Genomic DNA, 13,960 nt, shown 5'->3' with positions numbered 1-13,960 from the left:
GGGAAATAGAGCATTCTTTGATTTGTGCAAAGGGGTACTCACAAATAATGGAAGTGCTTAGAGCATTTCCCCAATCATATACTTAGGAAAACTTGAAGATAAACCTCACAGGTCTCCACTGAGGACACGTACGATGATGCTCTGCCAAGAGGGATAAAGGCCAAGAAGACACCAGCACTCAGTGCTCTCTTTTGTTGTATAGGGAGGGATCCTTGTACTATCTCAACTGAAAAACATTTGTGGTTCAGTCCATTAACACTCTGCCTCTAATTAGTGGATTAAATTTAGCAATTATGCCATGAAGCTGAAAAACACAAGTCAAGTATCCAAGAATTATTCAATATTGAGTGATGTATGGGTGGGAGGAAGAAAAGTTAAAAATGATAGATGCATGAAAACACTTAGCTTAATAAAATAGATGTGTCCAAGCCTGTGAGGACAAAGTGAAATACTTAGCTTTCAAAGTTGTCCAGGAGCACTTTTGCTTATCACCAATCTTCCATATCTATGAGGTTCAATACAGTAACCAACCATGTGTGGCCACAGAGCGCCTGACTAAGTCAATTTAAGAACTTAATTTTTTATTTGGAATTACTTTTTATTTGGAATCATATATAAAATGGGAAAAATCCTAGAAAAAATACAACTCTCAAAAACCAATTCATGAAAGTGGAAAAAACAGAAAGAGAAAGAAAACTCAATTTTTAATTTTATTTAATCATAATTGTTTTCATTCAATAACCATTTGTGGTTAGTGGCTAGTGTATTAGACTGCACAATGATCTAGAACTCTTAGGCTAGGAAAGCAAAGATTCATTTATTAAGGTAGCAGCCTTGGGGAATTACTCTTAGAAAAGTTGAGGCTTTAAAAAGTCCTGAGAGAATAGTGGGAAAAAGTAATGAAATACCATGAAGACCAGGGCTGGTGGAAGGAAATGAGAGCTCTGGAAATCTGCCCAGGCAAAAAGGAAGTATATGTGAAGCAATCCTAATGGGTAGAGACTAGGGCTCCAAACTTCAGTCCATCAATTTTTTTATTTTAAAAATAAGATCATTGATTTCCAAATAGGATAATCTGGTGAAATAAACTAGTCAGAGTCTAAGCTGGGTCTACATGTTTACCTCGTGCTTCTGAATTCAAACGGCTCCTCTTTGTGTTTCAACACTGGGCAAAGAATAAAAGAAGACAATTTAGTTTTTAATCAAAGAGATTGTGTTAGACAACAAAGAAACATTTCTAACCACAGAGGCCCTAAGGCTGCTGGATCAGATCACCCAGAGAGCTGCTGCTGCTCCCTGACTTGTCTCAACTGCATGGTATTACTGTAGAAATGCTGCATAGATGCCCCTGGCACAGTTGCCATGGAAGGTAGCTGCTCTTTGTGGACCCCTTTGGCTCTATGCATAAATCAAATGAAACAAATCTATAATAGCAGTCAGATCTAGAGACTCTAGAACAATGATTCTCATCTGGGCCCCCAAAAGGGCATTCAGCAAGGATCTGGAGACATTTTTGGATGTCTCAACTGGTTGGGGGAAATACACTACTTACTGCCATCCAATAAGTAGCAACCACGGAGGGATACTCCTGAATATCCTTCAATATTCAGGGGCAGCTCCCTACCACAAATAATTATCCTGCCCAAAGCATCAGTCTCCAGGCTAAGAAATGCTGCTCTAGATTAATATGGGTCTATAAAATTTAAATTCCCACCATGGCATTCTCTGTCACGTGGAAAACAGCAAGAATCTTACTCTGTCAAGTAAGTGGTTTAAAAGAGCCTTCTGTACTTACTCTAGCATCTGAGTGGTCCAAAGAGACCTGATATGGAGGATTTTATGTTGTTATTGATTATAACAAGCCATGACATCATCATGACACACATACCTGCACAGACTAGTTCAAATGTCAGCCCACAGTTCAGGCATGTAAGAAATCATACTCAATGCTCTTCTTTACATCAACCCAGTATGGGCATGGGGACAACAAATACAGACAACACTTTCAAGAGAAAGTTAGTGAAAGAAAAGCAAGAAAAGTGGTACAGTAGCTTCAGGGAGACATGAACTTAATAATTCATTAAAGGATAATAATTTTAAAGTTGGAAATTATGGCTCACATAAATCTAAAATGAGCATGCATCAAAGATTCTATTCAACTCCTTAATTAATGAAGGAAGGAAGGAAGGCATCACCACCGGTTCTGAGAAGAATCCAAGCTACTACATTTAAATGTCTGCATCAAGAATGCAGAAATGAACACACAAATAGATGTGAAACTGGCTTTTGTCGGGGAAGGGAATTCATTGTCCTTACACAAAGCAGAATTTGAATAAATGCTGTATGTATGAATAAATGTTGTTTCATTGCTATCAGTTGTCCACTACTTATAGATATCAAATAGCTCAAAATCAATGAAAAGTGCAGAGTCACCAATGAATTGAATAAACAGAAAAGGTATGTTTGGCCAATGCCTCATTTTCTATAAAAGACACTCAGAAAACTTTCGTCCATTACAAAGTCCTTCATAATTTTTCCTACAGGAGTTCTTTTGTGTGTGTGGTTGTTGCTTAAGGGAAGAATATTACATGTTTTTATGCTGACTGGAATGACGGGGAATTTTGGTGAATCAGGAAGGAGAAGGGAGAATTGGAATGAAAATATTCCCGAATATGTGAGGACATAAGATGCAATCAACAAGCTACAGAGCTGGACTGAGTTCACAGCAGGGTATCAAATGCAATAAGAAAGAAGGGAGAGGAGGTGAGCCACATATAGGTGGTCAGTACCCATGCTGGTGGGGAAGAGATGTAATTTCCTTCTAATACATCTGCTTCCTCAAGGAAATAAGAAGCAAGGAAATAGAATGAAGGTGAAGTGGATGGAGAGGGTGATAGACATTTAGCAATGTCTATTACATCAAATGGCCATCCTTGTAAGACTAAAAATATATAGAATAGGGAAATTGAGTGGAGTAGGTTGGAATTGGTAAAAGTCTACTGGGGTCAAATTACTTTATGACATGACCAGAATAAGTAGCAAAGGGTTAAACATATAGAGCAATGGAACTGAAATGAGAACCCAGAAAAAGACTCATAAAAATAGACCCAACTGATTTTTTTAAACAAAGATACAAAACAATTCAATGTATGTTCAGTTATGCTGTGGGTCAAGAAGACATTTAAGATTCTTTCAAAAGTTTCATGACCTCCTTGTGTATGCAGCATCCTGGGAGTATCAGAAGGTGAATATAATGGTTTAGATTTTAAATATTCCCCAAAGGTCTTTGTGTTGAAGGCTTTGTCCCCAGCTGATGGAACTAAGGGAAGTGCTGGAATCATTAGGTGAGCTCTAGTGAAAGGCAGATATGGTATTGGTGGCATGATGCTCCTGGACAGGATATTCAGATTCCAGCTCCTTTCTCCCTTTTTATTCTCTGGCCATGATGAGGTGAGTAGCCTCCTCCACAACACACTCCTGCCACCATGACATACTGCATCACCACATGCCCAAAATTGACTGAGCCAGCTGTGGTCTAAAATCATGAGCCAAAATAAACCTTTGCTCCTTTTAAGTTGATTATCTCAGGTATTTTATCACAGTGACAGAAAGCTGAGAAGCAGCAAATGACCTAGATTCCACACATGAGAGTTTCTCACAATGGAGGGAAGAGTAAGGCAGATGCAGAAACCATTGTACACTTCTCTGAACTAGAAGGCAGATTCAGTAGGTGATGCAGAATCAAGGTGCAGTAAGTGAGATGTTAAAGTTAGAAGAAGTCTCTGCTATCACATCATGAGAATCTTCTTTAAGATGGGTAAGTCTTTAGTTGGCTTAAAATAAGGAGACCAGATACCAAATACTGATGGCCCAGTAGGGGACACACAAGCTGTCCCAACCTAAGACAAGGAGAGATGAAAATGAAAACAACTGCAGGTTATATGTCCTTTCTAACCAGGACACAAAGGACTACATGATGTCAATTTTAGACTTATTTTTCCCAAGAAGGCTGGTGATTTATGTATATATGTAAAATTACTCAACTCTTAAAAGTTGGTAACTAGTTTTTAAATATCTAAAACATTGTGTTGGCCATAAAAGGCACTCTGTTAAGCTGCCAGTTTGTGGCCCAAGGTGCAGAAAAGCAGGAAGTATTTCAGATAGTGAAACCACCCTTAGCCAAGACTGAAGGTGGCAATCAAGGATCAGCAGGAGGCTGATTAGTGCTGGAAGTGGCTGTACAGCAAAGTGCACATGATAAACACTCTTCTGGCAAGCCTCCCTGTGCCAAGAGGGGGCAAGGAGTCAGACTCTCTGGGCAGTGAGGATCACTGGAGACACTGACAGAAGGGAAGAACCTGCCTGAGTTTCTATGGGAACATTTGCCCAAATGTCCAGTGCCCCACTTAGGCAGGAAGTATGGAAAGGTGACTGAGAAGAGGGGCTCTGGTTTACACTTCCTAGACTGGCTCCACATTCATGACCTGGGCAATCTTGAGCAAGTTACTTGACTTCTCCATGCCCGTTTGCTCACGTCTCTCATGGTAATAGGAAGGCTTAGTATTTGTGAGAATTAAATGTGCTGTGATTTGGATATGAGGTATGCCCCCAAAGTTCATATATTAATGCAGGAATGTTCGGGGATGAAATGATTACACCGTAAGAGCAGAAACCTAATAAGTCCTTCCTATTTTGAGTAGACTAACAGGGTGGTTTCTGTAGGCAGGTGGGGCATGACTGGAGAAGGTAGGTCACTGGGCACATGCCCTGGAAAGGTACATCTTCCTTGTGGTCCCTCCACTCCTCTCTCTGCTTTTTGGTCAACATGAAAAAGAAAGGAGATTTCCTTCACCACACTCTTCCAACGTGATGTGCTTCCTAATTTTGAGCTCAGAGCAATGGAGTCAACCCACCATGGACTGAACCTGATATCATGAACCAAATTAAACTTTCCTTCCTTGAAGTTGTTCTCATCAGGTAATTTGATCACAACACAAAGTCAACTACCACAAATGGGTTCACAGGTATAAATTCTGACAGTATGCCTGACACATAGTAAGTATTCAATAAATATCTACTCTTATGAAAAACAATTTGCTTTTCATAAGTTAAAAGCTTCCTGAAAATTTAGCCCTAGAACTTGCTTTACAGACTTTTTCTTGTGCCTTCAAACGATAAATGAAATGTATTTTAAAAATAAGACTTGGACTTACTAAAGAGTTAGCAAAGAGAGGAGCCAGGGAAAAGAGACGTTTGTTACCAACCAAACTCTCTAACTTTCCTAGAAAGTAGTAGAGTCAATATCTACCCCAGTGCTTCAGAGAATTTCCCACCCTGCTTTGAAAAATGAAGCCCCTTTTGTCTCAGTTGGGATCACCTCCAAAGTCAGTGTTGGATGCTGGTGATTGAGTTGGGCAGTAGATTAGTTACAGGGGGTTCATTTGGAAGGTAACTTAGTTGCAGGTAGTTTAGTTGAGAGATCTTAAAGAAGCACTGAAAGCAAGTGGGGTGAGTGGGACACAGAAGTAGGAGGGAGATTATTGCCATATAAGACTGGGTGCCAACCAATGGATACTCCCTCCAAGTTGCTCCAGCAAAAACAGAGAAGTTGGGGTATTTGTCACTGACTCACATCCCATTTTGGATAAAGACAATTCCTAGCAGCAATCTTCCCCATGTGAAGGTGCTGGAGAAAATCCCAGCAGAGATTCAGAAAGAGGCAGTCACCTGGAGTTGGCAGACGTCAGCATGCACAGGATCTTCTTGCAGAACTTCAGGTGAACCAAATCAGGGCAGAGGATCAAGAGCACCTAGACCCCACAGTTCCCAAACAGACTCCGTCCCTGTGCAGATTGCTCTAGGAAGATCTTTTTTTGTTGCAAGAAACAGACTCATTTAGGTCTCAGTCAATGCAGCTTATTGCAGGATGCAGCTAATGAGGCTTACTGTGCAGACTTTATGGAGCTCAGCTAATGGGACTTTTTAAGACTGCAGACTTTATGGCAAGGGGGCAAGGACTAAGCACAGACACAACTGTACAGCTCAGCTAACTAATTCCATCTCCTGGAGTCCTAACAGCCAAATCCCAGCAGATAAAATTATAGAGCCTTCTTGGGTTAATGAGCTCCATTTGGTAGGGGTTGAAGTACTCAAGTTGGCAGCTCCAGAAGAAGAGCCTGAGAACATGATTTGTGGGCAATGTGTGCCTCATAAGGGAGTGAGGCAAACAGGACTGGGGCAGAGGAGTGGAGGTGCCAGGTAACAGTGGATTTCAGACTAAGATGACACAGGTAGCAGCATCTGATACTCCCAGGAAATCTGAAGGGAAAGGCTGCCTCAGATTATGTCCCGACTTGAGACTTTGCACTCCAGCACTAACACTGTCAGGGGCCACCCAGGGGAGAAATAAATGCCTGGAGGCATGAGATGTTGATTGGCTCCCTTGTCTCTGGGTTGTTCTGAAGAGTCAGATGCAAACTGTTGAAAAGACACTGAAGCCAAGGGAAGTTACGTTGACACAGTGACAGGAACCCAGAGCTGGGTAGACATCAACATTATCGCTAGGGGTGGGAGTCAAGGCTGTACAGCAGGGTGAAAATCACAATGTGTTCACCACACCATCATATATAGGACCTGGGCTGATGGTGGATCCAAGAGATGGGCACTTGAGAGGCAGGGCTACAAAATCACACCTAGACAGTAACTCCAGGTGTAACTGACAATAAGGCAATTAAGTGTATTTTCATGCCATTGGTGGTCATCTGCCAGTCACAATTAACCTTATGAAAACTCAGGTTTGAAGGCTATTGCTTGTGGTTGACTTGTAGGCTTTGCATAAAATGTCAGCATTGCTGTTTTTTGTGTGACAGTTACTACTTTCCTTTGGGTTAAGAATGTGGCACCTTCAAAAGACACTTACTAAAGGCATAAAAATGTGCAAAAAAAATTTCACTTGATGTGCATCTTAACTTTATTATCTGGCATGGAGCTTTGGTGAGAGCATTGGGGGACAGGGTCAGCATCTGAGGATGGAGAGGGGTGCTGACAGGGAAGATGGCAGTTGAACATTATGACCAGTGTCCTGGGATGCTGCTGAGCCAACCTGGCTGTAGTCACAGCTGGGGCTTGTCAAGAAGCCAGAAAGATCAAAATAGGAAAAAAAATGAGGACATTTTTCTCAATCACTGAAATACAACCATAATTTGGGAAATTTTAAAGACATACTCTGCAAAATACTTGGCTTCCTTCCAGTTGTTGATTGGAGCAAATTTTAGTGGGTTCTTTAGAGGTCCCACAGGAGGATGGTGAGGTTCAGGATGAGGAACTCGGGCACAGGCCCAGAGCCCACATGGCCATCCACACCCTTCCCTCCACACTTATTTCCAGGCCCTTTCGCATCTCGAGTATCAGCTGTGGCTCATTCCTCTGGGGGACACAGCACACTTCGGTGAAGGTCTAACCAGCTGATACCTTCCCACTCTAGCTGCATCAGTGGAAGCCCTTCTAGCCCTATTTCCCCAGCAGCAGAACCAACCAGCTACCTTCACACCCTTCTCTTCTCCCCAGAGGGACCCAAGTTACCACGGACAGCTCAGAAAGGCAATTCCAGGAGAGCAGAGCACCGTCCACATACGACACTGCTCATTCACCCTGCATCTTCCAGCACACTGGGGGGCCAATTTTCAGAGGGTAACAGAGATAGGCTTATGATCTGTTCAAGATCAGTTTCCTCAAATAGAAAGCCAGTCATTTGTGCATGAACTCCGCCTCCTTTTGTTGTAACAGCAGTTCTCAAACTTAGTGTTGGAGTGAACTTCAGGACTTGTGAACACTCAGTTGGGGCCCCAAGATACTGTGGGCTTGAGCCTGATGATTTTCTCTCACATAGCACTGATACTTTGAAATGCAAAAGTGGTACATTCAATGTAAGTTCCTGATCATGGCTTTTCACACCTCTCTCAAAAGGTTTTCCCTTGATATATATGACTATACATAAAAATGTATGTATATTCTGTATATATGAATATACAGAAAACCTTTGAATATATATAAAATTTTGTAGTTATGATTCTTAACCAAAGACATCTTCATGAATGGACTTAGTTTATTTTTTCTATGTAAATCACTTTATTAAACTGTTGCACATTTTTGAAAATTTTTATTATACTTTCAAATTTTTTATTACATTTTTTAAATGACCATATTTACAGTCACTCTAACACTCCTGAAAATACCCAAAGTAGAAGAACAAATGAGTTATAAAGATAATTTTTTAAAACCTGCTTTTCACACATGCTGTGAAAGCAGCTGCCAAGCTCAGTGCAAGTTTCTGTACCATCATAAATTGTAGGAGGTTCTAGTGTAAGGACTCAAGGAGATCAGGGAAAAGGAAAAAGCAACTACTGTCCCAGTGTCAATTTTATTTTGGAGAATTTTTCTGGTATGTGCTGTTGATTGAAAGTCCTAAGATAAGAGTAATGATTTGTCAACTGCAGACCGATCTCCGCGGGACACAGTAAGTGCTGATGCTCCTTAGAAAACTGAGGACAAGTTAAGCTCCCAAACATACTGCATAACAAAGTCCCCTCCTGGTTTTATAGCAGCAAGTAACTCTGAGCAGTGATGCCCAGGAAGTTGATTAGGACCTGTATGCTGCTTTCTTCACTTTTTTTGGTAAGGACACATCGTCATTAGTCACATACTTCCCATTGCCGTAGCAGGTCTCCCCCCTTCCTTCTTCCACCTGTATACTTGCTGAGCTGTCTAATAGGTTCTGGACCCTTCTGACTTCCAATTTTCCTCCCCAAGATGCTACTCTCCTCTACACGGTTCTTGTCTCCTAGGATCTGATGATATGGCTTGGATTTGTGTCCCAAAGATTCCTGTTTAGAACCTTGGGTCTCCAGTGTGGAGAAGTGGGAAGTGGTGAAAACTCTGAGAGATGGAGCCTCCTGAGAGGTGGTTAGGGGATTGAGAAGCTGCCCTCAGGGGACCCCAGAGCTCTCTCTGAGCAAATCTTCAAAAAAGAAAAGAGAAAGAGCCAGACCCTAAATGGCTCTCTGGATTCCTATTTAGAAATGCCATTTCTTCCTTTTGAATATGCTCTCACCATGATGTGATCCACTGTGATATGATGCTCTCACACAGAGGGCCCCCATCGGAGCTGAGCTGATGCAGGTGCTTTGCCCTTGAACCACTAGAACTGTGAGTTAAATAAAATTCGTTTCTTTATAAAGTCAGCTTGCCTCAGGTATTTTGCTTTAGTAGTGCAAACAGAATAATTCATACCTCTCTCTCTCTCTCTCTCTCTCTCTTTGGAATTTCTTTGGATCGTTTTTTTACTGTCCTCTTGCAATCTGATATGGTTTAAAAGTAAGATGTTCCCCCAAAAGCTCATGTGTAAGACAATGCAAGACAGTTTAGAGGTGAAATGGTTGGGCTTTGAGAGCATTAACCTAATCAGTGCATTAATCCACTGATATGGATTAACTAGGCAGTAACTACAGACAGATAGGGTGTGGCTGGAGGAGGTGGGTCCTTGGGGCATGTTTTTTTGTGACTGGTGAATGTAAATGTCTCTGCTTCCTGATTGCCATGTGCTGAGCTGCTTTCCTCCTCCAAGTCTTTCTGCCAAGATACTCAGCCTCACCTCAGGTCCAGAGCAATAGTGTCTGCAGTCTATGGACTGAGACCAATGAAACTGTGATCCACAAGTTAACTTCTTCTCCTCTATGTTGTTCTTATGAGATCTTTTGATCACAGGAATAGAAAAGCTGACTAAAACACATTCTAATTCCCGGCTCCACTCCTGTGCTTTTGTCATCAGTTAAGACTGCCCATCTCTTTGGTGTGAAGATCTGCCTTCTGTTTCAGCATTTCCTCCATCATGTGACTTCTCCAGGTCTGCTTCTGCTATTCCTTGCTGGTCCTTCAGCAGCTGCCTGCCTGAGTCATCCCACTACTCTTTCCCTTTTGTTGGTTGATGCATCCAGCTGACCTGACCAGAGATCACCTTCCTCCTTGTAACTGCTCAGAACCACAGGTGTCACAGTCTATTTTGCACAGTTGGTTATCTCAGGTGTTTTTTATGGTGATGGAAAGTTGACTAACAAAGAAGGGAAAAAGTCACATCTTCATTTTTACTAACCTAAAGCTGAAATTTGGCATTTCCTTCATCATAAATCAAAGCAACAAGCCAGGATTCTATTATCATGACCTGTGACTTTATCTTCAATAGAAATCAGAGATGTTTTTATATCATGTCATACATTTAAATATCTTAAAATACTATTCATGCTTCCACTGCCATGAAATCACAGAAGTTATGACACCTGTCATGGGAAACTGCTCTTGATGACTAATTAAAAGGGCATGTAGATTTCTGTGCTTATGTAGTTGAGTGGTTGTGTTTCAGTGGAATTCATTTCTCATTAAATGCTACATATTTTATTTTAAGCACATAACAGCATTCTTTTGAGAAAGGGTCTGTACGTGTTTCACCAGATGACCAAAGGAGTAGTCCATGGCACAAAGAAAAGGTTCAGTCCCTATATCTGAACATATCCTGTGAATGGTAGCAGACTGCCCTTAAAATACATAACCCGTCTCTTCTGTAAACATGGTACAATGCAGTCAAGCTGTCCAGGTACCAATTAAAAGCAAATCAAAAGTTTGGAGTAGGGAACTTATATGGGAACTATAGGAATTGAGAGGAGAGTGGACAGGGGTAGGGGTGGGGAGCTGCTTGTATTAATGTTCTGATCTACGTAAGCTTCCCCTCAATTTTCTCCATATGCCAAAGTACCTAAACCTGTGCCCATCCTTTAGGCTGCCATGAGGACCAGCATCATCATGTTCAGAATATTCTAGAATCCAGAGGTGGTAGAAGGCAGAGGAACAAAGTTGTCATACCCTCTTGGTGAAAAAAGCTAAAACAAAGGAGACATTTAAAGTATTATCAGGAGATATTCAGAAGCCAATGACAGTAGTCAAACTATCAAAGGTCAGATAAACAGGGACATTCCAGTAGGCCATCCTCAATGAGGGTGCAAACTTCAAACTGTTAACCTCTGTGTCAGGCCATAAAGAAAACTAGCATATTTGAACATTAGACAAACAGGGCAATTAAGGCAACACTAGCCAACTGGAGAGGTCAAAAAAAAAAAAAATAGAAATCTGGAACTCTTAAAAAGTGTAAACCACTGTCCACCTTTGAGCAGACCATCCTGCCTGGCAAGGAACACTGTTAGAAGTGGTTTAACCAAAATTCAATAGTAAGAGGGACTGACAACAGTCCAATAAAGAGAGACCACCATAAAGTTGTATGCACGGGTGAGTGTAGGGTTCTGTAAATCTCACTGAGCTTCTGGAAAGCATGGAGCTGCTCTACCATTGACAAAACTAATAAAAAACTGAGAACTGAGGTTCACCAAGAAACTGCACTCTGTCAAGGAAAGACTCCAGCACTGGCTGCATGAGCTGGGGGGGAGCACACACAGTTGGGTCAGCTGTCTCTCATCTAGGAATGGTGCGGACCTAGGCACAGCTCAGCCTTGGCATTCGGGGACATGCATTTCAGACACTTTTAATACCCTATGCAGCCATCACCACTTTTTTCACATCTGATTCCTTTTCGGGCTCCAATGGGTCCTGCCAGTCACTTTCTATGGCTTATTCCTGTAAGAACCCAGAAACCACTCTGGACACAGGAATTCACATAAGAGTGTTTATGAAGCAAAAAGAGTGTCTCCCTGCAGGGTAAGAGGGAAAATGAGAGGAAAAGAGAAAGGGCATACGCAAGAGAGAGTGTGAAAAGTGAGGAGAGAGAAAAAGAAAAGTGAGTAGGAGAGAGAAAGCATGAAAGTGAGGAGAAGAAGAGAGAGAAAATGGCAGGGAGCTATCCTTAAACAGTCAAATTCTGTGGGCTAACAGGACCAATAACAGAGAAGGATACTTGCAGTCACTGAACCAATAGCTAGCTAGGATGTTCACAGACTGACAAGAAGTTGGGAGGCGGGGAAATGACTGCAGCATAAGGGCGGGAGAGCAGCTTTATGTTATATTACAATTCCCACTGACTTTTTTCAATTTCAGAATTAAGAAATTTAACAAACAAAGAAAAGGTTGGATTACAAAAGTTTGTTTGTATATTGTTTTATTGTTGTATATTGTTTTAGGAACTCAAAGAACATTTCCCATAGAAACAATGGAGATAAAGCATAGAGTGAGATGACTCTCTTCCTTCTCCCTTCACCCAAAAAGATTTAACCTGATATTCTGAAAGCACAGTATATTTTATCATTAAAATGTTCCTGAAACAATTACTTTGTTAATGGAAGAGTAACCCCATGTTTTTCCTGCTCACTCCCTGAAATAATGCATTTTAAATTGAAACTTGGATGCCTAATATTTTTGTAGGAAAGTGCAGTAGTCTTAAAATATGCCCCCCAAGTTCTTTGCTCTCCTCTTTTTAAGAGGTAAGTCTGTGTTTCCTCCTCCCCTTCAATCTGGATTCTGTTACTACTTGTCTAAAAAACTATAACAGAAAGGATACTTGGCCAATTAATTTTATGAAGATATTATTATCCTGATGCCCCAGTGAAACATAGCCCCTAGTTTATGAATGTAGGCAAGGTTTGTTAACTAGTAGAATTCATGGCAGCATCATTGGACTTTCCAAAGGTCAATATACCTATAATAGCCTGCTAGGGGTGCAGCAACAAACTTCCACAATAGCTGGCTTAAATAACAGCAATTTACTTTCTCACAGTTCTGGAAGACAGATGTACAAGTTCAAGGTGCTAGCAGAGTTGGTGTCTTCTGAAAACTCTCTTCTTGACTTGTAGATGATACTTTCTATCTTCCCATGATGCTTCCTTTGTGTGTGTTTGATGTCTCTGGGTTCAAATTTTCTCTTCTTACAAAGACAGTAGTCATGTTAGATATAAGGGACTACTTGACTGCCTTATTTTGATTAATCATCTCTTGGAGGCTATGTCTCTAAATGTCACCACATTCTGAGGTTGTAGGGGTTGGATTTCAACATGTGAATTTCAGAGAGAACAGAATTCAGTCCATAACAATCTGGTTGAATGGCTTCTCTAGAGCTCTTTCTCTAGATAAGTGCTTTGGAGTTTATTTTCTTGAAGGAATCTTCAGATTCATGTTTTGGGGAGCACATTTGAGACCACAGGACTTTGTGGTCAGTTCATGGGAAAGACCTGGGAAATGGTCCCACTATTTGTGATGAATGGTCTCAGGGAATCTCCCTGTCTTCAGTACTGGACCTGGTCCTCACCTTCCATTATGTGTCCAGAATCCTAATCTATCCTGTGACATCTCCAGAGACCATACTCTGCCTTTGAAGAGGAGGGAGGATTTCCCTAATAAACCTGAGACCAGGAAGGTATCCACCATCCTCTCCTCTAAGCCAGGTTCTACAGCCGGATTCTGCAGCCCTGTCCTAACTTTCTCTGACTGGTTTCTGAAGAATGAATAGGCTTACTTCCTGTTGCCACTCCTTTCCATGGTTACATGTTCTGTTATTCTGGGTATATTACTACCAGCTCATTCATGAGTTATATAGAAAGAATTTAGAGTGGTACATGTTTCATCAATGTTAGCCACTTCTCATCTAAAGCATCATTCTATGGATGCCTCCCTCTTTGTTTTCTTTGTCCTTATAGACTTAGTATACTCTTTTTAACCTTTTTTTAACCACCATTTCTGTAATTGGAGGAGGAAGTGAAGACAAAGATTGGTGATCAGTATACCATGTTTAAGCAAAGGTTCACACTGACCCTCGGAGATTAGCACTGCTGCTCCCTAACCCTTCTACTAAGTGCTAAACTGATCATGGCCTATTAGCACTCAAGATTATATAACAAACAATCAAGGAGCTCAATTTCATACTCTTTTGTTACTAGATATTGCAGTTTGTATTTTTTAGCATAAAACAACT

The 13,960-nt window shown here is 41.2% G+C and overlaps 1 long non-coding RNA gene across 2 annotated transcripts in view; it reads right to left on the bottom strand.

The window, feature by feature from the left end:
• Positions 1-13,960, bottom strand: part of LOC306651634 — a 50,945-nt gene that overhangs the window by 13,592 nt on the left and 23,393 nt on the right. Inside the window, exon 1 of one of the 2 annotated variants that reach the window (XR_013761161.1) lies at positions 1,123-6,942. The exons of the other annotated variant lie outside the window; for it this stretch is intronic. This is a non-coding gene — a long non-coding RNA (uncharacterized lncRNA). Of the gene's footprint in view, positions 1-1,122; positions 6,943-13,960 lie in introns of those variants that run through there. 2 annotated transcript variants of the gene reach the window in all.

The sequence above is a fragment of the Sciurus vulgaris genome (assembly GCF_902686455.1).
Source record: "Sciurus vulgaris genome assembly, chromosome: 2".
Classification (NCBI taxonomy): domain Eukaryota; kingdom Metazoa; phylum Chordata; class Mammalia; order Rodentia; family Sciuridae; genus Sciurus; species Sciurus vulgaris.
The sequence above is the reverse complement of the archived record's forward strand: the minus strand, read 5'-3'. Positions and strand labels throughout refer to the sequence as shown.